Genomic DNA, 26,127 nt, shown 5'->3' on the forward strand with positions numbered 1-26,127 from the left:
CCGGAACGTCCCCCTCTGCTCCTGGGCGAGAGCGTGTGTGTTGCTGGCGGGCAATATGCAGCGCCTCCCCTGTGTCTGGGGAGAGCCCGTCCAGCCTGCTGCTTGATTGGGAGAGCGGGGCGCCTCCCTGGAGGGAGTTGGTGAGCTGTCTCTGCCCAGGCTCCTTTTTTTTAAACACCCGCCTTCAACGTATCCTTTGCAGGATTGTCAGGTAGTCCAGTCCCTGCGCGCGCGCTCTCTCTCTGGTTCATTCCCCAAGTCGCTTGGCAGAGCTGAAAGGCGCGCGCGCGCCCCTCCCCTCGTTAGTCAGCGCAGCTTCCAGTCCCGCGCTCCGGTTCCAGAGTTTCCCCTGGAGCGGGCGCTCGTGCCGTGGGGCTGAGCGTGCGTTTGAATGAGAGAAGCAGGTCGTGGTGGTGCTGGCGGAGGCGGCCCGCAAGTTGTGTGGTAATATTGACCTCCCCCCCCCCCCTATCCACTCTACTCCTTATAAAACAATGGAAGCATTTCGGGAATCCGATTTCTAATCCTCAGACGGAGGTATCTTCTGATTTCTTTAGCTTAGGTTTTGTGTATCGGGGGGTGGGCTGCTTTACTATACAAAGTTTCAGGTTGTAAACACAACACGTTTCGTGTAACTTTGCCGCCTTTGGCAGTGGGATTGCATTGCTTTCTGGTTTAGTTTCTAAGTGCTATGTTTGAAGTATTTCTGCAGACTAACGTCTGTAACTACATACACCTGACATCCCTTAAAGCGTTTAAACGTTGCACATTTTATGCTTCATCGATTTACAGCTGAGGAGCCAACGCGTTTTTGTTTTTGTAGCTGCAAGTTATTTTCTTTTACTGGTACAAATGGGTTTGGGGTCAATAAACATTTCAATGCATTCTTTGTTGTAGGGTAGACTATCACGTGATTCCTTCTTGGTGTGACCTGATGTATTCAATAGTTTTTGCTTCAAAACTGATCTGAACCAGCCTAAAATGATAAATTGTAACTACAGTAGATCAGAAATACCCTTGGCATGAACAGTTGAATAAACGTGGCAACTTTCAGTAACAAATTAATTACACTTTCGTTCCTTTGGTGACAAGAATCTGACCCTGCAGAATATGACTGCACTGATAGTCATTTTGTTTCAGGAAAGATTAGTTAATTGGTTGTTCACATCATGGCAGTAGAGTTTTTGTTAGACATTTATTAATGTAAAAGCGAGCTGAAGTTGATGGACACGTTTTAGGGATATATGTCTTCTGTACTCCATATTCTAGCTTCTTCTTTAACAGTATCCAAGACAGTGTCAAATCACACATTAGTTTTTTCCATCTCTTGCATTTTCTGTCAGTTGGTCTATAAGCAATTTAGGGCTATTGGTGAACTTTCTTAGGCTTCCAGTCAGCCAAGAAAATAATCTCCTTTCAGGAAGGTGGCCTTTAATAATGAATCCAACTGGTTATTGTTAAACTTTTTACATGTGACTTATTGTGTAGCATTATTGTCTGAAATTAGTCTTCTGTATGAAGATGGATCATGTTAAGGGTAATATATTTTCCAGCAGTATATTGACTTCCTTCTCTTCAATCTCCAGTCTCATTTGCTTACTCATTCAAGTGTTTGTGGTTACCCTACTCTAGAGAGCCATAAATTAGAGAGACAGTAAATCTAACATGACATTTTATTTTACTTCTATCTGCTCATTCTGTTTGAATTGAGGAAGGGAGTATGAACTCCAGAAAGCTGGTCAAGAAATGTATGATATGGTTCAATAAAAGGTATTATATTCTATTTTTCTGGTTTCACCTTTATTTCCATAGGTATACAGAAAAATTAGTTTTTCAACATTTTTTAAAAATCTGTTTTATTTTCCTTGTTCTCCCTTAAATGCTAACCCTGTTACACTAGCTTTGGGTAAATGTGCTTTAGTTTACTTTGTGAATAGCCTTAAATTTCAGGCTCCACCCTACCTCTTCATTTTTTTCCCCTTTCAAAACAACTCATTTTGTTACTGACTGAATGTCTTTTATTTGTCTTTTTTAAGTGTTGGGCATTTTGTAGCTTTTTCACCTATTAAAATGTATTTGGCTAATTGCAATTAACTGTCTTTATAAATTTGGGGCAGATGCTTAACCACTCTTTTCTGGAAAATGAATCCAATTACCAGTGTTTTACTATTTATTGTGTAAATCAATGGTATCTTGTTGTCCTGCATAATGAATTATTAAAGCACGTCCTTAAAGGAGAAGAGGCAGAATGTGAATGTTCTGTTTTATAGAGAGTAACCAAGAAGAGTGATGGGAGATTAAAAAAAAAAAGATCTTGGTCAGTCCACCTCTTCTTTAAAAAAAAAAAAAAAAAGCAGTGAGGTTTAAACACTAATGGTTTATGGCCACACTAAACATCTGATGCCTTGCTAAAATTCCCTAGTTCCCAGCAACATGTGCTCTTATTGGTTCCTGGAGGCAAATAGTAAAGGACCTATTCACGGGGAGTCAGATAATTAGAAATGAGAAGCTGGGGGAGGGGAGGCAACAAAAGAAGAGAGGTTTGATGCAGGGTAGGTTTACAATAATAGCAGAATTGGTATATAAAAAAGGTAATTGTATATGTTTTTTTTGTTCACTTAAGGATTTTTTTTCTTTTGCACGAACTGTGGTGTTTCTAGATTTGATCAGTGTAAATTCTGTTTAATGATTATAATTTAAAAGATTTAATTTGTAAGAGATCCTTTTTTTTTCTTTATCTACTATTCCACAACTCTGAATAATGCTTTTATATTGTACTTAAGAATAAGATCTGGCTTCTAAGGTTACTTTGTAACAAACACAAGATTTTGTTACTTAAGAACAGCCTAAAAGAAAGTTATGTGCATTTGGTGAAAGCCCAGTTAGCTTTGGTTACACGTTTTGTAGCGGCTTGATGTTTAAGAAGCTGTGTAGTACTAAACTGATGTTTATGAATGGAATTGCTGGGAGTGGCAGGGACAGAAGAGACAAATATTGGGCTTTAATGCACCTGAAGGCAATTCCAGGAACAAAGAACTATGAACTGAAGGTACAACATCATTGAAATAATTAAACTTCATTTCAGCAGCTCAAGAAACATTCATACTTCCCTTTATTTTATAAATTCTTCCAGAAATGCTGCTAACCATATGGTCTTACATAATATGTATATTTGTGTGTGTATAAGCACCCACTTGTGATACAAATTCCACCCACTCAGAAAAATATGCCTTGGAACTAATTCTCAAGAAGGCAAACCATCTCCCCGTGTAACTAGTACAGAATATATGATGTTAGTAAAACAAGTTGAAAGTGCACAACACATTAGTCATGTGCTCCTAATCTCTGGAACCCAGGGCCTATATATTTCCCTATACATGCATAGGGACAGATATGCTAATGGCAATGCCATGCTGCCTTCCTTCCTAAAAGCACCTTAAAATGGTTGTAAATATCAATGAAAATGGCTTGCTAGAAATGGTAGCTATTGAGATCAAGCTGTGAGAATGGAATCATATTAGTTGGGCTACAATACAGAAGTAACTAGAAGATCTGGCAGAAATGATTGCCTATAAGCTATATATTTGATTATGTTGCTAAACATTGTGTTTGTTTCTTCGATGGAAGAATTGCTTTTGTTGTAACTAATATGTGATGAAAAGCAACATTGTCTTATTTATAATTTGAAAAATTCAATAAAAAATTAAAAAAAAAAAGATCTGGCAGAAACATAGGTGCTCACATAGTCAAGTCTTTCTGGTAGGTTTTGCAGGGCATCTAGGAGGTCAGATGTTTGGGCAACAGTTACACTATTGTTGGCTGTTTTTAGATTTTTACAGGGCTTTGTGGTTACAGCTAGGAAAAGTGGAGTGCTGGAGGAACTAAGAAGGGATCTTATCTGCTCATCTTCCCAAGATTAGGGGGGAGAAGGAGGGAAGAGTACAATTGAGGAAGAGAGACTGTCCAGGATAAGAATATATCTGGCAGGCAATGGCACTATGCAGTTTTGGTGGCGTGGATGGGATGGCTGATCAGACTGGATGACCCATCATTTACTTCATTACTATGAACGTGAAAAAAAATAAGTTGAAGTATACATAAAGGAGGTAATCTTCAAAGGAGTTACGCACGTAAATGTAACATTGTAGCAATTTTCAAAAGCCCAATTACTTGAGTAAAATGCATTTACATGTGTACAATCTAAACATTTAAATGCTTTTTAAAATCAGGTCTTTATAGTGTAGCAAAGTTGGTACGTTTCTTGGCTCTTTTGTCTTCATCAGTGTGTTTATGGATTATGAAATGTGCTGGTGGAGTTTATTGCTAAGCGAGTGGATGTGATGTGAGCATGGTGGTTGAATCAGTGTTGCAGATCAGTGGGATTTAGGTCTGTGATCTGTATTCTTGAACCTATAGTTCCTTTCACTCCTTGGATGGCATCCTTCTTCTGTCAAATGTATCTGGTCCACCTTCCCTCAACTAATATGTCTGAAATTTGGCAGATATGCACCCACCTTAAGAAGAAACCCAGTGTCCAAACTGCTGGAAAATTTGGTTAACGGAGAATGCCCTCTATCCTTGCATGTGGACGAACAAACATAACAGCAAGAAGTAATTCATATTGATGAAATGGACCTAGAGAGACCTTTGTTTTTAATGGAGACAAACTACCCAGTTTCACACCAATTACCGTCTTGAAAGCAGTTCTGGATCCAAACCCAGGCATTCCTGACTTCTAGACCCAAGGACTAGACCTTGCCTTTTCATAGCATCATATGGCACAGGATCTATGACACCTGACAAGTATTCCACAAGGTACTGCATCATAGTTGATATGTAAGTAAGACTATTCCAGTAAATAACAGAAACATAGAAATGACAGCAGAAAAGGACCAAATGATCCACCCAATCTGCCCAGCAAGCTTATGCCGGTATCTACTGAACTGTGCAGGTTACTCTCATGCTTAGTTTCCCAGACCGTAAAGGTCAGGGCCCTTGGATGCAGTTTGAATCCATTAACCCTTGCTGTGGAAGCAGAGAGCAATGTTGGAGTTGCATCAAAAGTATCAGGTTTAGTGATTAAGGGTAGTAAGAACATAAGAACATGCCATACTGGGTCAGACCAAGGGTCCATCAAGCCCAGCATCCTGTCTCCAACAGTGGCCAATCCAGGCCATAAGAACCTGGCAAGTACCCAAAAACTAAGTCTATCTCATGTTACTGTTGCTAGTAACAGCAGTGGCTATTTTCTAAGTCAACTTAATTAATAGCAGGTAATGGACTTCTCCTCCAAGAACTTATCCAATCCTTTTTTTAAACACAGCTATACTAACTGCACTAACCACATCCTCTGGCAACAAATTCCAGAGTTTAATTGTGCATTGAGTAAAAAAGAATGTTCTCTGATTAGTTTTAAATGTGCCACATGCTAACTTCATGGAGTGCCCCCTAGTCTTTCTATTATCCGAAAGAGTAAATAACCAATTCACATCTACCCATTCTAGACCTCTCATGATTTTAAACATCTCTATCATATCCCCCCTCAGCTGTCTCTTCTCCAAGCTGAAAAGTCCTAACCTCTTTAGTCTTTCCTCATAGGGGAGCTGTTCCATTCCCCTTATCATTTTGGTGGCCCTTCTCTGTACCTTCTCCATCACAAGTACTTTTGAGATGCGGCGACCAGAATTGTACACAGTATTCAAGGTGCGGTCTCACCATGGATCGATACAGAGGCATTATGATATTTTCTGTTTTATTCACCATGCCCTTTCTAATAATTCCCAACATTCTGTTTGCTTTTTTGACTGCCGCAGCACACTGAACCAATGATTTGAATGTGTTATCCACTATGATGCCTAGATCCCTTTCTTGGGTTGTAGCACCTAATATGGAATCCACTATTGTGTAATTATAGCATGGGTTATTTTTCCCTATATGCATCACCTTGCACTTATCCACATTAAATTTCATCTGCCATTTGGATGCCCAATTTTCCAGTCTCACAAGGCCTTCCTGCAATTTATCACAATCTGCTTGTGATTTAACTACTCTGAACAATTTTGTGTCATCTGCAAATTTGATTATCTCACTCGTATTTCTTTCCAGATAATTTATAAATATATTGAAAAGTAAGGGTCCCAATACAAATCCCTGAGGCACTCCACTGCCCACTCCCTTCCACTGAGAAAATTGTCCATTTAATCCTACTCTCTGTTTCCTGTCTTTTAGCCAGTTTGCAATCCATGAAAGGACATCGCCACCTATCCCATGACTTTTTACTTTTCCTAGAAGCCTCTCATGAGGAACTTTGTCAAATGCCTTCTGAAAATCCAAGTATACTACATCTACCGGTTCACCTTTTTCCACATGTTTATTAACTCCTTCAAAAAAGTGAAGCAGATTTGTGAGGCAAGAGTTGCCTTGGGTAAAGCCATGCTGACTTTGTTCCATTAAACCATGTCTTTCTATATGTTCTGTGATTTTGATGTTTAGAACACTTTCCACTATTTTTCCTGGCACTGAAGTCAAGCTAACTGGTCTGTAGTTTCCCAGATCGCCCCTGGAGCCCTTTTTAAATATTGGGGTTACATTTGCTATCCTCCAGTCTTCAGATACAATGGATGATTTTAATGATAGGTTACAAATTTTTACTAATAGGTCTGAAATTTCATTTTTTAGTTTCTTCAGAACTCTGGGGTGTATACCATCTGGTCCAGGTGATTTACCACTCTTCACTTTGTCAATCAGGTTTACCACATCTTCTAGGTTCACAGTGATTTGGTTCAGTCCATCTGAATCATTACCCATGAAAACCTTCTCCAGTACGGGTACATCCCCAACATCCTCTTCAGTAAACACCGAAGCAAAGAAATCATTTAATCTTTCTACGATGGCCTTATCTTCTCTAAGTGCCCCTTTAACCCCTCGATCATCTAACGGTCCAACTGACTCCCTCACAGGCTTTCTGCTTCGGATATATTTTAAAAAGTTTTTACTGTGAGTTTTTGCCTCTACGGCCAACTTTTTTTCAAATTCTCTCTTAGCCTGTCTTATCAATGTCTTACATTTAACTTGCCAACGTTTATGCTTTATCCTATTTTCTTCTGTTGGATCTTTCTTCCAATATTTGAATGAAGATCTTTTGGCTAAAATAGCTTCTTTCACCTCCCCTTTTAACCATGCCGATAATCGTTTTGCCTTCTTTCCACCTTTCTTAATGTGTGGAATACATCTGGACTGCGCTTCTAGAATGGTATTTTTTAACAATGACCATGCCTCTTGGACATTTTTTACTTTTGTAGCTGCTCCTTTCAGTTTTTTTCTAACAATTGTTCTCATTTTATCAAAGTTTCCCTTTTGAAAATTTAGCATGAGAGCCGTGGATTTGCACACTGTTCCTCTTCCAGTCATTAATTCAAATTTGATCATATTATGATCACTATTGCCAAGCGACCCCACCACCGTTACCTCTCTCACCAAGTCCTGTGCTCCACTGAGAATTGGATCTAAAATTGCTCCCTCTCTCGTCGGTTCCTGAACCAGTTGCTCCATACAGCTATCATTTATTCCATCCAGGAACGTTATCTCTCTAGCGTGTCCCGATGATACATTTACCCAGTCATTATTGGGGTAATTGAAGTCTCCCATTATTACTGCAATACCAATTTGGTTAGCTTCCCTAATTTCTCTTAGCATTTCACTGTCCGGCTCACCATCTTGACCAGGTGGACGGTAGTATACTCCTATCACTATAGTCTTCACCGACACACAAGGGATTTCTACCCATAAAGATTCAATTTTGTATTTAGTCTCATACAGGATGTTTATCCTGTTGGACTCTATGCCATCCCAGACATAAAGCGCCACACCTCCTCCCGGGTGCTCCTCTCTGTCATTGCGATATAATTTGTACCCCGGTAGTGCACTGTCCCATTGGTTATCCTCTTTCCACCATGTCTCTGAGATGCCAATTAAGTCTATGTCATCATTCACTGCTATACATTCTAATTCTCCCATCTTACTTCTTAGACTTCTGGCATTAGCATACAAACATTTCAAAGTTTGTTTTTTGTTTGTATTTTCATTCTGCTTTTTAATTGATAGGGATGTTAGAATATTTTAGCTCAGGTGAGTTTTTAGTTACAGGCACTTGGACTACTTTTCTTATTATTGGAACCTCACTGTCGGGATGCCCTAATTCTAATGCATCATTAGTATCCTTTGAAGATACCTCTCTCCGAACCATGTGCTGCTGAGCGACTGTCGGCTTTCCCCTTTGTTCTAGTTTAAAAGCTGCTCTATCTCCTTTTTAAAGGTTAGCGCCAGCAGTCTGGTTCCACTCTGGTTAAGGTGGAGCCCATCCCTTTGGAAGAGAATCCCCCTTCCCCAAAAGGTTCTCCAGTTCCTAACAAAACTGAATCCCTCTTCCTTGCACCATCGTCTCATCCACGCATTGAGACTCCAGAGCTCTGCCTGCCTCTGGTGACCTGCGCGTGGAACAGGGAACATTTCAGAGAATGCTACCCTGGACTTTCTGGATTTAAGCTTTCTACCTAAGAGCCTAAATTTGGCTTCCAGTACCTCCCTCCCACATTTTCCTATGTCGTTGGTGCCCACATGTACCACGACAGCCGGCTCCTCCCCAGCACTGTCTAAAATCCTATCTAGGTGACGCGTGAGGTCCGCCACCTTCGCACCAGGTAGGCATGTTACCAGGCGATCCTCATGCCCACCAGCCACCCAGCTATCTACATTCCTAATAATCGAATCACCAACTATGACGGCTGACCTAACCCTTCCCTCCTGGGCAGTAGGCCTTGGGGAAATATCCTCAGTGCGAAAGGACAATGCATCACCTGGAGAGCAGGTCCTTGCTACAGGATCCATTCCTGCTGCACCCAGTTGATGCTCTCCGATCATGAGACCTTCTTCCTCCAAGGCAGCACCAGGGCTGCCAGTCTGAAGTTGGGAATTGGCTACTATGTCCCTGAAGGTCTCATCTATATACCTCTCTGTCTGCCTCAGCTCCTCCAGGTCTGCCACTCTAGCCTCCAGAGATCGGACTCGTTCTCTGAGAGCCAGGAGCTCTTTGCATCGCATGCACATGTACAACTTCTCACCGGTGGGTAAAAAATCATACATGTGACTCTCGATACAAAAGACTGGGAAGCCCCCCTCTTGCTGCTGGACTGCTGCCTTCATCTCAATTTTGATCAGTTCCTAGTTAAGTTTTAGGTTGCTATGGGAATAGGAATGTGTCTAACGTCCTTTAAATGTATTAGTGATCGAATTCTCAAAGTTTTTGTTGATGATTTTTTTTTTTGTTGTGAAAGTGGCACCTGCCTATAAATTAAGGGATGAGCTAGGGTTGGGAAATACAGTCTAACTTCAGTTAGTCAGCCAGAGTGACTAACTGCTCTCTTGATTAACAAATGTTAGTACCTATTCAAACCAAGTCATACTACCTCAACACCTTTCAAAGGTGAGTAACTGGACTGAACTTTTCAACCTTTTTACTTAGGCATACACTGCTCCTGGCTACATTTTTTTTTTAATACAAACACTCAGTTCTGCTTACTAGCTGCCTTACAGACTTTTAAAAATAAACATACTACCTACTGCTTTCTAGCTGCCTTATTGGCTGACTATTTAAAAATACAAACAGTCTAACTTGTTTATTTACTGTCTTACTGACTATTAAAAGCACAAACACACACACTAAATAATATTCCCAAATAGTTAACTTTGCCCCAATACTATTAAGAAAGACAATGTCCCAAGCAAAAACTTACTGATTCCTTTCAGCCACCAGCAAGGTGATCCTCTCCTCTCAGCCGCATCAGCAAGTTACTCCCATGTTTATTTGTTCCCCAAACCGTAAAACGTCGGGAACCTTGTTGGATGCTGTTTGAATCCAATTCCCCCTTTCCCCCTGCCATTGAAACAGAGAGCAATGATGGAGTTGCATTAACAGTATCAAGGCTTATTTGTTAAGGGTAAGAATTGCCACACTAGCAAGTTACCCCCATGCAGCCTTTTCTTTATTTCCATCCTCTAGCCTTTAGGGATCCACAGTGTTTATCCCATGCCCCTTTGAATTCCTTCACTGTTTCTGTCTTCACCACCTCCTCCAGAAGGTTATTCCAGGCATTCACCACCCTCTCTGTGAAGAAATATTTCCTAACATTGGTTTTGAGTTGTCCTCCCTGGAGTTTCATTTCATGACCTCTAGTTCTATTGATTTCTTTCCAACGGAAAAAGTTTGATTGTGCATAATTAAAACCTTTCAGGTATCCGAAGGTCTGTATCATATCTCCCCTGCATCTCCTCTCTTCCAGGGTGTACATATTCAGATCCTTCATCCTCTCCTCATAAGTCTTCCCATGCTGACCCCTCACTATTTTGGTTGCTCTTCTTTGGATGGCCTCTATCCTGTCTCTAACCTTTTTGAGATATGGGCACGAGTACTGAACACAATACTCCAGATGAGGCCTCACCAAGGACCTGCATAAGGGAATCATCACTTCTTCTTCTTCTTCTTCTTCTTTTTTTTTCTTACTGTATATTCCTTTCTCTATGCAGCCCAGCATTCTTCTGGCTTTAGCTAAAGTCTTGTCACATTGCTTCACCGCTTTCAAATCATCAGACACTATCACACCAAGGTCCCCCTCCCAATCCGTGTGCATTAGTCTTTCACTGCCCATCACATACAGCTCTTTTGGATTGCTTCACCCCAGACGCATGACTCTGCACTTCTTGGCATTGAATCCCAGCTGCCAAATCTTTGACCACTCTTCAAGCTTTCATAAATCACTTTTTTCATTCTCTCTACTCCTTCAGGCATGTCTACTCTGTTGCAGATCTTAGTATCATCCGCAAATAGACAAACTTTACCTTCTATCCCTTCCGCTACGTTGCTCACAAAGATATTGAACAGAACCGGTCTCAAAACTGATCCTTGTGGCACTCCACTTAAAACCGTTCTTTCTTCAGAGCAGGTTTCATTTACCATTATACGCTGTCTCCTGTTAGTCAAACAGTTTGCAATCCACACTACTACCTTGGCACCCACTCCCAAGCTTCTCATTTTGATCACAAGTCTCCTATGTGGGACCACATCAAAAACTTTACTAAAACCCTAGTAAATCACATCCAGCATTCTTCCCTGATCCAATTTTCTAGTCACCCAATCAAAAGAAATTAATAAGATTTGTCTGACAGGACCTTCCCCTGGGGAATCCATGCTGCCAGTAGGTTGAGCAACCCACTGGTTTGTAGATGGTCCACTATCCTTTCCTTCAGAGAGTCTCCATTAATATTCTCACCACCAGGGTGAGGCTGACCAGCCTGTAGTTTCCAGCCTCCTCTCTGCTCCCACTCTTGTGAAGCGAGACCACCGTCGCTCTTCTCCAGTCTTGCGGCACCACTCCTGTTACCAGGGATCTATTGAACAGGACCTTCAGCGGACCCGCCAGCACATCTCTGAGCTCCCTCAGTATCTTGGGATGGACCTCATCCAGCCCATGGCCTTGTCCAACTTTCAGTTTTCCTAGCTCTTCCTGTACATTCTCTTCTATAAACAAAATTTTTTGTCTACTCCACTCCCATCCACAGTCTTGTCAATTAGTGATGGGTCTTCTTTAGTGAACACCGAACTGAAGTATTTGTTTAATATTTTGGCCATTTCTTCATCTCTCTCTCTCCACACATTGATCTTTGTCACTTTTCAATTTCACTATACCACTTCGGACCTTTCTCCTTTCTCTGATATATCTGAAAAATGTTTTGTAACCTCGTTTTACATCTTTATCAAACCTTTCTTCCACCTGACTTTTTGCTTTCTTGATTTCTTTCTTCGTCTCCCTCAGTTTCACCAGATATTCTTCCCTGTGTTCCTCTTTTTGGGATCCTTTATATTTCTTGAATGCTGTTTTTTCTTTTACCTTTATTTCATCAGCCACCTCCTTTGAGAACCAGATCGGTTTCTTATTTCTCTTACTTTTGTTTACTTTTTTAACATATAGATTTGTTGCCTTTGTAATTGCTCCTTTTTAGTTTGACCCACTTTTGTTCCACTTCTCTCATTTTCTCCCCGTCTTCTATTTCTACCTCCAGGTACGTCCCGATTTCGACAAAATCCATATTTTTGAAATTCAAAACTTTGGTCTTCGTGTGACCTCTCTGTATCCTATTTGCAATATCAAACCATACTGTTTGATGATCACTAATGCTGAGGTGGGCACCCACCCGGACATTAGAGACATTATCCCTCTTAATGGGATGCAGTGTTGCTAAACAGTGGCTCAAGTGAATGCATTACTATTCTAATTTGTAAACTAAACTTGGGTTATTGTCCATTTGCATATGTTTCATAAACACTCAAAATTTGCATGAAACAGAAATTTTGCATAGGGTAAAATTTTGCCTTGGGGATAGTGTTGTGATTAAAAGAACCCTGTTAACTAACTGGGAGACCAAACCTTTTCACATGAGTAAAGGCACAGGCTTCAAAAGGTAAAATCTACCACACCAAAGGGTAACACCTTAGCAGCTGTACCCTCACCACTGGTGCCCAGCGTATTATCATTACTATGAATTCTGAACTAGTAAATCCAATTTTGTGTAACAGAGTGGTATAGAAATGGTAACTTTCAGCAGTGTATATGTAGCCCCGGTTCTAGTCGTCTCTTGGGCTTGGGACACATGGGGGAGAACCACAGACCAAGCAAGGCCCCATGACATCCAAGGGTTCATGCACAGGGGGGAAAGCAGAGTCTTTTCAAGGCCCTTAGGTTTTCGTTCTCTCTGGGGCTCTTCTGCACACCAGTCTAGCCATACCAAAATCGCTCCTCAGTTCTGTTCAAAATAAAAATCTTTACTGAACCGATGACAGGAAAAACGTATTACTAGGGTGCACTACCAGCTGGTGTATTGCTTTGAAATTTAAGTCCAAAACTATCACAAAACCCAATAGCCTTTCTCCTCCCTAAGCAGGAAGGATACCTTCCATAAAAGCTTTTCTCCCTGAGTTGTCTCGGTACCTTTTTGGATCTGAGGATCCTCCTGGTTCCTTTCTCTCTTTTTTCTTAAGTGAGCTTTTGATAGATTTTCTTTTTTTGGATCTGCCAGCACTAGATTTTCCTAGACAGACTGTTCTCCCTTAGGGCTCCCTGATATACTCATTCAACAGTCTGTGGAATCCTTTTCTTTAAGAGGCTTCTCAGACTCTGAATCTCCTCAGGAATACTTCTTCCAAGTCTGTCTGCATTAAGGAATTCTCCGTCCTGGAATCCTGAAGTTTTTTTTTTTTTTTTGCTTTTCTTCATCCAAGATCTTCCCTGTGGAGGGATAATGCCCACCAAGTGTTCTTCACAAAGAAACACCTGCACCCTTCAGCCCTGAGCTAAGGCTGACTTTCTTGCCCTCTGTCACATGGGCACAGGAAGTTTGCTACCTTTTATTAGACCCCCCTCCCAATGGGGAGTGGTACACTGCATTAACACACCTTACTACACTGACTTCACAATAAGGGCAGAGTCTGAATGAGATCCCTGACGCATCCTAAGGGCCTGATTTTAAAAAACATTTACTCAAGCAAAATTGGGTTTTACTTAAATAAATGCACTTTACTTGAGTAAGTGGGCTTTTGAAAATTGCTACAACATATGCCATTGAATTATCCATAGAATTTACTGGCAGAAGTGCACTTTATGTGAGTAAATGGCTTTTGAAAATTGCTACGATAGTATATTACATTTACATGCGTGACTCCTTTGAAAATTACTTCCTAAGATCATTCGGACCAGCTGAAGCCACAGATGCTATGCAAGTGAGGGGCAGAATTTGATACCCTGTTACGTATATTTTTCAGTTATTGCCAGCGGGATACAGTACCTGATGCAGGAGTTCTAAAACTTTGACAATCTATATATATAATGCACTTAGGAGGAAGTAGTATCTGTCTGCAGCAGAGAACTGGAAAACTCATCTGCATACTTGCCCTATCGGAGAACTCCAGAGGACACTGTGAGCCATCTAGCTTCTAGCCTTCATACCCGCCATACTTTGTCAAGCACCAGTAGAGCTAAAGGCTCATTTGCATACTTCTCCTAGCAGCCCCAAAAGAGAATCCAGAGGATTCTCTGTGTGAGGGTTATGCGAGCTGTCTAGGCTTCAGCTCCCATAACTCCCACAGTTTCCAGCTGTAGCAAACTGTAAGGCTCATTTGCATACTTCTTTTTTCAGTAGCTTAAGCGCTGGACTCCAGAGGATTTTGAGCCCTCAAGCTTTCAACTTTCACAGCCCCCTCACTCTCTCTTGCACCAGAAGACCTGAAGACTCATTTGCATACTTCTCCCAGTAGCCCCAGCAAGTTTTGTACATAATTAATGGGTACTGTTGGGAATTGAATGGCAGAGTTCGTCTTTGTTAGGAGTTGAACCTCATCAGAAATAAGTGTCTTTTTAGATATGGATCAAAGATCAGCCTTTCTCAAACAATTAAACATCACATTTTAAGATCCATTGTTGTTTGGGGACTGGATAGCTCCAAGAAAAAAAAAACATGATTTTGTCATAGCGCTTTTCCCTTGTACATCGCCAATTAGAGTCAATGCCAGATTACTGGTGACCAAAAGTCATTACCATGTAAGAGCCATTCAATGGCCAGCATGAAATGAGTTGGTGCCAGCAGAAAGGTGTTAGATTTTGAGGTTTTATCATCTCAGTTTGGCACCATTATTTGCAGATGCAGCAAAGAGGAGACAGGCTGCACAGAAGTGGCATAGCCGGGGTGGGCCATGGCCAACCCACTTTGCATTGCCTGGTGGCTTGAGAAGAGAGGCCTTGTTGCAGGGCCTCTATGAACAGGCCCAGCACTGCCATGTGTGCACATCCAGCGGAGCAGGAGCAGAAAAGGAGAGGTGGCCCAGGAGGCCGCCAGTGAACTCTGTCCCACTGGCGACCAAAGACAGGAGGAGACCCATGAGTCCACCGGTGGCTCCCATCCCACTGCTGTCCAGGAAGAGAATGAGGTCCAGGAGGCTGCTGGTGACCCCATCCCAATGGCAGCTGAGAAGAGAGAGCCCGTTCGCTTGCTTCACCAAATGTACCAGCACTATGGGATTCAAAACTCTTGTGGGTAGCACATGCTCTATGCTAATCTTGCAATGCATGAAATCAGCAAAGAGGAAGTGCTAGCATCAAGAATTTTGTATAGCACAGAGGCTGGTACACAAGCAGGAGCAGCAGAATGTGCTCCCCCTTCTGCTCCTGATGGGGAGACTGCCTGGGTTTTGTTTCTGAGTGAATGGGAGCCTGCTTGGGGGGTTTATGTGTGTCTATGAGTGACAAAGTGGGAGTGGAGGAGCTATGTGTGTGTGAGAGAGATAACAAGGGTATGAGATCCTGTGTGTTTGCAAGAGAGAGCATCTGGGAGTGAAACTGTGTGTGTGTGTGTGTGTGAGCCTGCATGTGAGAGCTTGTGGGTGTGTGTTTGTTTTTTTTTTTGTGTGGGAATGTGAACCTGTGTGTGTCTGTGAGGGGGAATAGGAGTCTGCGTGTGAAAGACAGCATGTGAGTGCAAGACCCTGTGTGTGTGGGGGAGTGGGAGCCTGCGTGAGATAGTGTTTGTGGAAGTGGGAGCCTGTATGTATGTGAGAGCGTGCAAGTGAGAGAAAGTGTGTGTGTGTGTGTGTAGGAGGAAGGAAAGAAGACGAGGAGAGAGAAGAAACAATAAATGAGACCTTGAAAAAGGAATTAGGAAAAGACAGATATGGGGGTACAAAGAAACTGGGACCAACTGATTAGAAGAATAAGATCAGACAACTAAGGTAAAAAAAATTTGACTTTCAGTAATTGAAATATGCCTTCTTTGGGCATGCATTTCTTATATCTCTGAATTTTGCTGTTTCTCCGGTATTCCGGTGTTCAGTCTGCTTTCTCAGGCTTTCCATTTCAGTTCATTCACCTCTGAGTCTTACAAAGCCACATGTCTTTCTTCCTATCAATAACACATCTCAAAATTCTTCCCCCCCCCCCCCCCCACACACATTTTCCTGTGTAGTGCACTTACCTTGCCCTTGGTGCCCATCACAGAGGAACAGCCAGGACACTAATGATGCTAGGACTCCTGCAGACAACCACAATATGGCTGCTTCAGCTATCCCTGCACCATGTGATTGCACTATGTTTTAGAGCACATGACTTTAAGAACCAATGAGCGGAGGAGCAGGATTTTCTCAATTCAACCCAGGCTTTTTGTAAAAGAACGTTAGAGAGTGAGAGAGACACACAGAGTAAAAAGCAGCTTACTAACTTTGACTCTCAGCTCAAAGAGATTTGTTGGCTCCAGAGGGATTTTCCTCAGTGAATATCCTGCTCAGGATGAGCTGCATAAGGAATTGATTGTCCCTCCTGCAGTTTTGGACATAAGTGTCTTTTCTGCTGCAGCACAAGAAATTGGAGAATCCTTGCTGTTGTTGCTGCAACTTGGGATAAAGGCTTCTGAAGTGAAAAATAGAATATCTGATACTCCTTGGGAGCATGAGTCCTTGTCTCAGACCCACACAGGGAGATAGACTGAGCACTGGGCTCTGTGCTGATTTCTGAGCTGCTAATTCACTGTGGTGACATTCATCATTTTCTTAAAAATAGTTATTCATCTGCATCACCTGCAAGCCTGTGGTTAAAAGTATGAATTTATTTATTTCAGAAACTTGTAATCCACCTTGATCTTACAGAATGTGCGGAATATAACTAAAACATGCATACATAATTAAAAATAAAAATGGAAAAGTAATAAATGTTAAACAATATAAAACAGACATCTCAGTAAAAGATAAAAACAGGACAATAATGAAACAAAAAGGTTGCTCCATAAAAATGACACAGTACAATCATATGCTGCCCAATAAAATGCAATTAGCTTACTTCGCACACTTCCATCACTAATAGTGTGAGAGTTATTTATTTATTTAGACATTTTGTTACCATTGTTCCAGGTAAAAGATCACAACAAAAGTAACATTCATAGCTATAAATCAACAAACAATGATGGGTTACAGAGGTTGTATTCACGAACAGGCATTAACATCTATCAAACTGTTCTGATACATTTGACTCAAGGTCTAAGATATAGACCCCCAAGACCCCAAAACCTTCAAAAAAGAACTAAAAACATGGTTGTTTAGACAATCATTCACAGACTGATATGACAAATCTTGGTTTATCTCACTTCTTGATTTCTGTAACAAGCCTTTTCTATTTATTTAAGTTATATATTGCCTACTGATAACTTGTTCTACGCTGCCTCTTGCCGAGATATTATATTTACTATCATCTGTATTTATCCTCAACCTATAACTCGTTCTCTGTATGAAGTTTTATATCTTGTTCTCTGTATGAAGTTGTTTCACTGTAAACCGGGGTGAAGGCACTCTGCTATACTTCGGTATATAAAAGAATATAAATAAAATAAATAAATAAAAATAGTCGAAGTATAGAAAATTAAAATAATATAACAAATTTCACATTTTAGTCATTACGTGGTATAGATTCTTAAATTCTCTCATTAAATTTTTCTTCTTGCTTCAATTTGTATCTCTTTACCTTCTTGTTTAATATAGCTCTCTAAATTCTGATGTTTTAGGTTAGGTTATATGCATTTTTGAATAACCATGTTTTTAGCTCACGTTTAAATCTTTTATCTGTTATCAATTGTAGCATCTCAGATAGGGAATTCCATAGCTTTGGACCAGCTATGGAAAATGCACAATCTCTTATTTGCATCAGGTGTGTACTCTGTATTGTGGGAACGATCAATAATCCTTTGTTTTGAGATCTTAGTGATTTGCTGAGGTGTGTATGGTTGTATTGTCACTCATCATACCAGTGTTATTGGAATTAATGATTTTGAATATTAGCGTTAATACTTTAAATTGTATTTGGGCTTGTATTGGCAGCCAGTGCAGAGAGATCATGTTGCGTCGGAGGTGGATTCTTGGGCTGAGGTGGGGTTGACGCAACCCGTAGGAAAGGACCTACGGGTCCCCACCGTCAGCAGGTGGAGTGGGCTGAAACTAGAGGCCACTGGAGCTTCACCTATACCAGTCCACATTCCCATCGGGTTGAGCCTTTGGGTGCCGGGGCTGGCAGGACTTAGGTGGGCCTCGAAGTCAGGTACAGGTAGTAGGTGGTTCAGCCCAGAGACAGCAGCCAACAAATGGCAACATTCTATCCCGGATGGGATGTGGAACAAGAACTCAAGCACCGAAGAACCAGGAGTGACTGAAGGTGCCTGAGCAAAGGAAGGTCAAAGCCTTAATAGTCCGCGTCCAGAGGATAGGGACAGAGGCGTCACTGTCGAGCTTGAATGGAAGATGTAGCAAGCAATGTGGAACTCTGGACTCAGGAAAGTTTATAGGGTAATCGTAGCAGTGGTCAGGCATAGCCGAGGTCAGGCGAGGAGAAGGCAGGCAGGCGAAGCCAAACGTTGCGGTGGTCAAATCCGGGAAGCCAATCAAACATGAGACGAACAATGGAATAGAAACCAGGAATTGAAGACTCAGGAACATGAACAAGGCAAGCACTGAAGCAACGAGAGCTTGGAAACCAGGAACAGGAGACCAAGGTTGGGGCTGGCGGCCCGCTGCAGCTAGCAAGTGGGAGCTGGAGCCTGGAATCTGCTTAAACGGTGAGAGGGCCGCACCGCGGGGCTGCCGCGGGCAGCGAGCATAACAGTATCCCCCCTTTACGCCCCCCCTCCTGGAGGTTGGGGTTTTCCCGGATGGGTACGATGGAAAGTCAAGAGAAGGGTCTTGTCCAAGATGTTACGAGCAGGCTCCCACGAATTTTCCTCGGGTCTGTAATCCTCCCAAGAAAGGAGATACTCCCATTGGCGGTGTCTTTGGCGGACATCTAAGACTTCATGGATTTTGTATGTGGTGTCAGTTTCTGCTACTAATGCAGGTGGCTCAGGGACCTTCCAGGTAGGTCAGGACAGCACTACTGGTTTAAGCAACGAGACATGGAAGGTATTGTGTATACCCAGGGAAGAAGGCAACCAGAGCTGGTATGTCACAGGTCTGATGCGTCGGGTGATCAAGAATGGTCCAATAAATCGTGGAGCAAATCTCTGTGAAGGTATTTGGAGTCTAATATACTTAGTACTTAGCCAGACTTTCTGGCCAGGAAGGAACTCGGGAGCTGCGCGGTGTCGACTGTCAGCAGTTCTCTTGGCCTGGGAAGCAGCCTGGCGCAGGCGGAGATTAGTCTGCTCCCACAATGCCTTAAAGGTATCCATAGTAGCCTGTGCGGCAGGAGACTGCACGGAGAGAGGTATGGGTAAAGGTGGTCGAGGTTGTTTCCCATAGATTATGGAGATATTCCAGTTGCTGTGGTGATGTGAGAGTTATGTGAAAATGCTGCCCAGGACAGGAGGTCCGACCAGTTATCTTGTTGGTCATTGATATAGGCCCGCAGGTATGCCTTCAGTGAGCAGTTCATCCATTCAGCTTGCCCATTGGCTTGGGGGTGGTAGGCGGTCGTGAGGCTGATGTTAATGCCGAACTTTCGGCACAGAGAGCGCCAATTCCTGGCGATGAATTGAGGACCTCGATCTGAAACAATGTTACTGGTAAACCATGCAGTCTGAAAATGTGATGAAAAAATAATCGTGCTAGCTCTGGTGCAGATGGTAGGCCCAGAAGAGGTACAAAATGGGCCATTTTTGAAAAACGGTATCATGTTATTACCCTTAGAAGGAGGCAGATCCATGATGAAATCCATAGACAAGTGAGTCCATGTTTCTTCAGGTGCTGGAAGTGGTTGTAGAAGTCCCCAAGGTCATCCGACTGGGGGGTTTTGTTGTGCGTAAACATTGCAGGATTGGACATATGCCTTTGCATCGGAGACCAAAGTGGGCCACCAGAAAACCTCTGGAACAGTGCCACAGTTCGCACTTGTCCTGGGTGGCGAGCGAACTTGGAGTCATGTGCCCGTCGAAGAACTCTTTCCCGGAGTCATCGGGGCACCATGGTTTTCCCAGTAGGAACTGGATGAGTGGCAGACAAGGAAATGCAAGCTGGGTTGATGTGCACAGGCTCTTCGGGGACATCTTCAGGTTCAAAAGACCGGGATAAGGCATCCGCCCGGAGGTTCTTATCTGCAGGGCGGTAGCGGAGCTCGAAAACTAATCTAGAAAAAAATAAGGCCCATCGAGCTTGACGGGCGTTAAGGCGCTGGGCTTGACTTAGATGTTCCAAATTTTTGTGATCAGTGAACACCGTAAACTTAAGTTGTGTGCCCTCAAGCCACGGGCACCACTCTTCAAGAGTCAATTTAATGACGAGCATTTCACAGTCCCCAGTGCTGTAGTTCTGCTCTGCTGATGAAAATTTCAGAGAATAAAATGAACATGTTTGCCCTCAATTTATCTGGGTCCATGGAGAAGCCTCAAGGAGAGATTATGTAGCCAAGGAACGGTAAACTGGACTGCTCAAATAAATATTTGTCTAGTTTTGCAAACAAGTGGTTTTCTCGTAGACATTGAAGTACCATTTGTACATCGGCCCGGTGGGTGTCGAAGTCCTTTGAAAGAATGAGGACATCGTCCAGATAAACCACGACCTTGGTCTATAATAAATCTCTGAAAATGTCATTTATCATCTGCTGGAATACAGCAGGGACGTTGGAAAGGCCAAAAGGCATCACCAAGTATTCATAGTGACCATCTCTAGTATTAAAGGCGGTTTTCCAGATGTCCTCGGGGTGGATCCTCACAAGGTTATACGCCCCATGTAAATCCAGCTTCATGAAGATGGTAGCACCTTAGAGACGGTCAAATAGTTCAGACTAACAATGGAACAGGAACCAGGAACTTGAAGAATCAGGAACACGAACAAGGCAAGCACTGAAGCAACGAGAGCTTGGAAACCAGGAACAGGAGACCAAGGTGACTTGTTGCAAAGGCGACGCTGAGGAGTGCAGCCTGAGTATTTAAGTGCTGAGGGAAGTGACGTTAGCAACCAGGTCCGCGGCCAGGTTCCTGCCATGGGTCCTCTAAATATTTCACTGGGGCATGCGCGTGCGCCTAAGGGGAGGAGCGGCGCTATTGGCGGCGTCTCTCCACGAGGCTCGCAGAGAGGCCCACTGGATGGAAGCGTCCTGGCTACGGAGGTCCCAGGAAGTGGAGCAGGGCCGGAGGCGCTGGTGGATGTTCGAGGTCGGGGCCGGCAGCCTGCTGCAGCTAGCGATGGGGAGGTGGAGCCTGGAATCGGCTTAAAACGGTGAGAGGGCCGCATTGCGGGGCTGCTGCAGGCGGCGAGCGTAACAGATCAGCGAGGATGTAATGTGATCGAATTTCCTAGGTACTAACAAGACTTGTTGAGGCATTTTGTAGTAATTATAACGGTTTTAATAGACTTGCGGGGAGACCGAGTAATAAGGAGTTACAGTAGTCTGTTTGAGAAAATTAGTTTGCAATAGAGTGTGAAAGTCCTTGAAAGTTGTTAAAGGTTTCAGCCGATGTAATATGCATAGCTTGGTGTAACCTGTAGTAAATAATTTATTGATGTGTGTTTCATCCTAAGTTCTGGTCTAGTTGGATACCTAGATCCTGTACTTGATTTGAGGGAGTAATTTGGAACTACAATTAGCCTACTTCAAATGGTGTCTTTACTGAAAGCACTCTTGGATGAAAAGGTTTTAAGTGCTTTCTTGAAGGAAGCCAACTCTGTTTAATACATGTAAATTTCTAGGTAGAGAATTCCAGAACACTGGTCTGGCAATTGAGAAGGCATACTCCCAAGCAACAACTAAGTGCACTGCTCTATATATATATAGGTGGTTCTTAAAAAAAAAAAAAAATTCTCTGAGGACCATAAGGCATGAACAGAAGCATATGTGCAAAATGGTGCTAATCCATGGTGCAAAATCATTATTTATCAATTTTTGTATCAATAAGGCCATTTGTGTTCAAAATGGCCATTATCAGAAAGTAATCTGCCAGCTGAATTATGTAGAATCAGCAGGACTTTCAATGAAGCCGCAAATAGACCCCCATAATAAATAATCAATGCTCGTTAATATCATAGATTGTAACACAAACTGGAAATCACTAGACTGTAACAAAGGCTTAAGCCTATGAAGCATCCTGGTTTTATAAATGAGGGTTTAATAAGTGACTGAATATGTGGATTCATTGAAAGCTCACTATCAAAGACTACATGTAAATTTCTCACTTGCAGAGAGACTGGAACAGGCACATCTCCAAAGACAAATTTCAACAGGGCACCAATCATAGGAACACAATTAAATAAAATTCTCAGTTTTTTCAAAATTTAAAAGCAATTGATTATGTGAGAGCCATGATCTAATTGAGTTAAGACATAAGGATAAACATTTTTGTGTAGCTTGCCATGTTGCACATTTTGATCAAGGGCACATCAGATGGCTGCTAATTCCTGTGGGTTAAGGAACATTAAACTTTGCAGCACACAGCTATGGAAGGCTGGGGGAAAGTCGTATTTGTGCATGTGTATTACTGAGCCCAGTGATTAGTGTAGTGATTACCCTCAAGGGATATAGTGGGCTCATTGTCAACGTAAAGGCAGACCAGGCCACTGAACCAATAAATGCAAAGATTTACAATTCCCATGGTTACTTATTCTAAGGGTAGATTGTTACTACAAAAACTGTTCATATTGATTGTGGATGGTTTGCACTTTGTATATGTGTTTAATCTTTTATGCACAGCTGCTCAATGTAGTCCTTGTTCCTGTAACTATTTAAAAAAAATGTTTTATTTCACTATGTTTGGTTCTCAAGGACGGTTTTCCTTGGAAGACTATTCGCAGAGGGGGAGTCCATCACCATACAGGTCTCACCCCCTTGGTGGGGCTACAGTTGCATTCACTATTTTTCATCCATTTGCATCTTCACTTTCCTGACTGCTTTTCTAGGTATTGTTCTTCCTTTTTCTGCATTCTTTTGTAGTTTATTTAATGCCAAACTCTTTTTCCCCTCACCTTTTCAGCTTTAGAAAACAATAGCTGCCTCTCTTTTTTCCTTCCTTTATTTTCCTATCAAAAAGTTTAGCTGCTCTTACAATATCTCATTTTAATTTTGCCCACCGATGTTCCGCTTCCTCTGGATTTTTCCCTCCAGTTTGACTCCTTGAAGTATTCTCCCCTCCCCCACCATTTTAACATAGTTCATTCTAAGGCAAGGGTACTAGACTTTAGGAAAACTATCATGCTTTTGCTTTAATACTGAACCATACCATCTAGTGATCACAGGATCCAGATGATTATCCACTACATCAGAAACAGTGTCCCCATTGGTAAGCACTAGGTCCAGTATCTCCCACTTCCTATGTGGGCTCAGTTTCCAGCTGATGCAGCAATTCTCTCTGCAGATAATCCAGGGTCTCCCTGCTTCTAGAAGACAACTCAGCTGGAATGTCCCAAAAACATCTGGATGATTGAAATAATCTAGAGTTAGCACCTCCCCCTTTCATAACAATTTTGTGAATATCCATCACTAAATCTATCCATTTCTTCTGCTATATACTGCACCAATATAACTAGTTGCATTCCTTTTTTCCAGATTAAACCCATAGTGCTCCTTCTTACTTCATAAGCCTTGCAGTTCTGTTGCTTTAATATTTTTATATATAGCACCACTCCTCCTCCCTTTCTTCCTATTGAGTCCTTCCTGAAAAGATTGTAACCTGAAATAACTGTATCCCAGTCATGACCTTCTATGTACCATGACAACCACTACATTAAAGTCAACTTTTCTATGATTGCCTCCAGCTCTGGGACTTTTTCTCATACTGTGGGAATTGTTATGCATAGCTTTCCAGATGTTGCCATTTTTTTCCCCATTTGTATACTAGTGTTTTACTTAGCTAAAGACTTTTTTTCACTCATCCCTGATGATCCTAGTTTAAAGCCCTCTTCAGTGTTTGCCAATTTGCTCTGGAAGACATTTGGTGTCCACCTATTGAAGGGACAATCTCTGCTCAGTCCTTGAATCACCATCCCATGGTCCAAGAAGCTGAAATACTCTCATTGACAACCATCTATGCAGCCATTGATTTACCTCCAGAATGCGAGCTTCCCTTTCTATCTTTATTCTTGACTGGGAGAGTTGAGGGGAACCCCCCGCCACCTGTGTACCTCTCTGCTTTGCTCTCTCTCCCAGGTCCATAAAGTAACTTTTGATGAGTTCCATGGATACTTAGAAGTAGCATTTGTGTGAACATGGATGAACAGCATCAGAAAATAGTGGGTATGATGATTTTTGGCCTTTTCTCCATGATGTCTCAGATCTTGACACCTGGCAGACAACACATCTCCCGGGACAGCATGACTAAATGACAGATGGATACTTTCGTGTAGTTAGAAGAGAGTCACCAGTTTACTTCCTAGACAGAGTGGTTGCTGATCCTCATCTTCATGGCTCATGAGCTTTGGTTTCTCCACTTTCAGGGTACATACCAGTTCTTTAGTTCAAGAGAAGGTGATGTAAGTGTTAAGATTCTACTGGTTTTGGTGCTCTGTGTTCTGCTGTCATCTCATAGTTCAATTTCTTCTTCCCCTCTGCTGGCTTTTCCATCTTAGACACCTCAAAGCATTTCATTGATGTAGACCTCATTGTCATAGATGCTTCTAAGCCTCATCACTTCCTCTCTTGGTTCTGCCACCTGTTTCCTAAGTGAGTTGACCTGCAGGCATCCTTCACACAGAGCTGGTTCCTTGCTGAGGATCAGGATATCAATCTGACTAGAAGCAGAACTAGTAACTGTATGACAGCTTTGTTGAGACAGTGATTTTGAGCCATCCTTCTGATTTTCATAGGACCTTGGTACCTGTAAAAGGAAATGAGAAGAAACCTTTCAAAATGCCTACCTTTTCCTTAGCTGGCCAGGATGTATAATCATCTAACTTCCTTTCTGTCAAATCTAGCACCTATACATTGGTTTGCTATAACCCTGTTTGCATGCCCACATGTAATTATGAGGTATGGAGTGATATATTTTATCCTTTAAGATTGTAAAATGCATTTTTTTTTTCAAGTTATCTGGTGTGTAGTCTACAAATAATCCAGTTGTCTTCAGTACAAAAGGTCAGACCAACTAAAATGAATCACTTGATCAGTATTTGTGATGAGTGGTGTGGGAATGAGCCCTTAGTGCTGTGGCTCACTCCCACACCACCACCAAGTAGACCTTGTAGGTGAACCTACAAGGTTTACATCAAAAACTGGCGAATGTATCGGGAATCAGGACAAATTGGAACTTCACCTATAGCAGTCGCATCCCCTACAGGTTGAGCCCTTGGGTTCTGGCAGCTGGCAGGACTTAGGCAGGTTCGTAGAGCAGTAGTGTGTACAAGAGTCCAAGGGCACAACAGGGTCAGGACAGGCATCAGACTGGAGATACTGGGAACAGACCAAGGTACGGGGCAAGCGGCAAGTAAGAGTGGTCAGATGACAGAAAAGCATGGTCAGGTCCAATAAAGGTCAGGTGAAGGCATCCAAGGCTAGGGTCAGTATCAGGAGACTTCCAGATTCATGCGGCTGCAACGCCACAGGAGAGAAGCGGGAAAAGTGGCTTGCCTGCTATAGCAACAGACACCAGGGAGCAGCGTGGTCCAGAATACACCCCCCCCCCCACAGAGCGAGGAGTAGGTGAGAAGGAAGCCTAGGTGTGAACCAGTGCCAGTCGGACGGTCCCGCCTTCCTTGCCTCTGCTCACCCACCACCCAGAGCTCGCCCATCACCACCACCACCAGTGCTCAGATCTGTGCGGCTGCAATGCCACAGGAGAGAAGCAGGGAGAGCAGCCTGACTGCTACAGCAACAGATACCGGGGAGCAGCAAGGTCTGGAATGCACCCCCCCTCAAATGGAGTGAGGTGGAAGCGAGGAAGAAGCCTAGGTGAGACCCTGAGCCAGTCGGACGGTCCCTTCCTCCCTCTGCATGCCACCTTCTGGAGCCCACCCACCGTCTGAAGCCCACCCACCACCACCGGCGTCCAGATCGTTGCAGCTGCAACACCGCAGGTGCTTGCGCCTACTGGTGTGTGCCCTTGGCATGTGCAACAAAGGACCCTGCCCCTTTGTGC

The 26,127-nt window shown here is 42.7% G+C and overlaps 1 protein-coding gene across 3 annotated transcripts in view; it reads left to right on the forward strand.

Moving 5' to 3' along the window:
- The first annotated feature begins 220 nt into the window (after positions 1 to 220).
- PLCH1 (phospholipase C eta 1) overlaps positions 221 to 26,127 on the forward strand; it is a 342,167-nt gene continuing 316,260 nt past the window's right edge. For 2 of the 3 annotated variants that reach the window (XM_029616576.1, XM_029616579.1), the window contains exon 1: positions 221 to 444. The gene's annotated coding sequence lies outside the window, so the exon portion shown is untranslated. Of the gene's footprint in view, positions 538 to 26,127 lie in introns of all 3 variants that reach the window. The other variant, XM_029616578.1, reaches the window with a different exon arrangement.

This window comes from Rhinatrema bivittatum, chromosome 9 (genome assembly GCF_901001135.1).
Source record: "Rhinatrema bivittatum chromosome 9, aRhiBiv1.1, whole genome shotgun sequence".
Lineage (NCBI taxonomy): Eukaryota > Metazoa > Chordata > Amphibia > Gymnophiona > Rhinatrematidae > Rhinatrema > Rhinatrema bivittatum.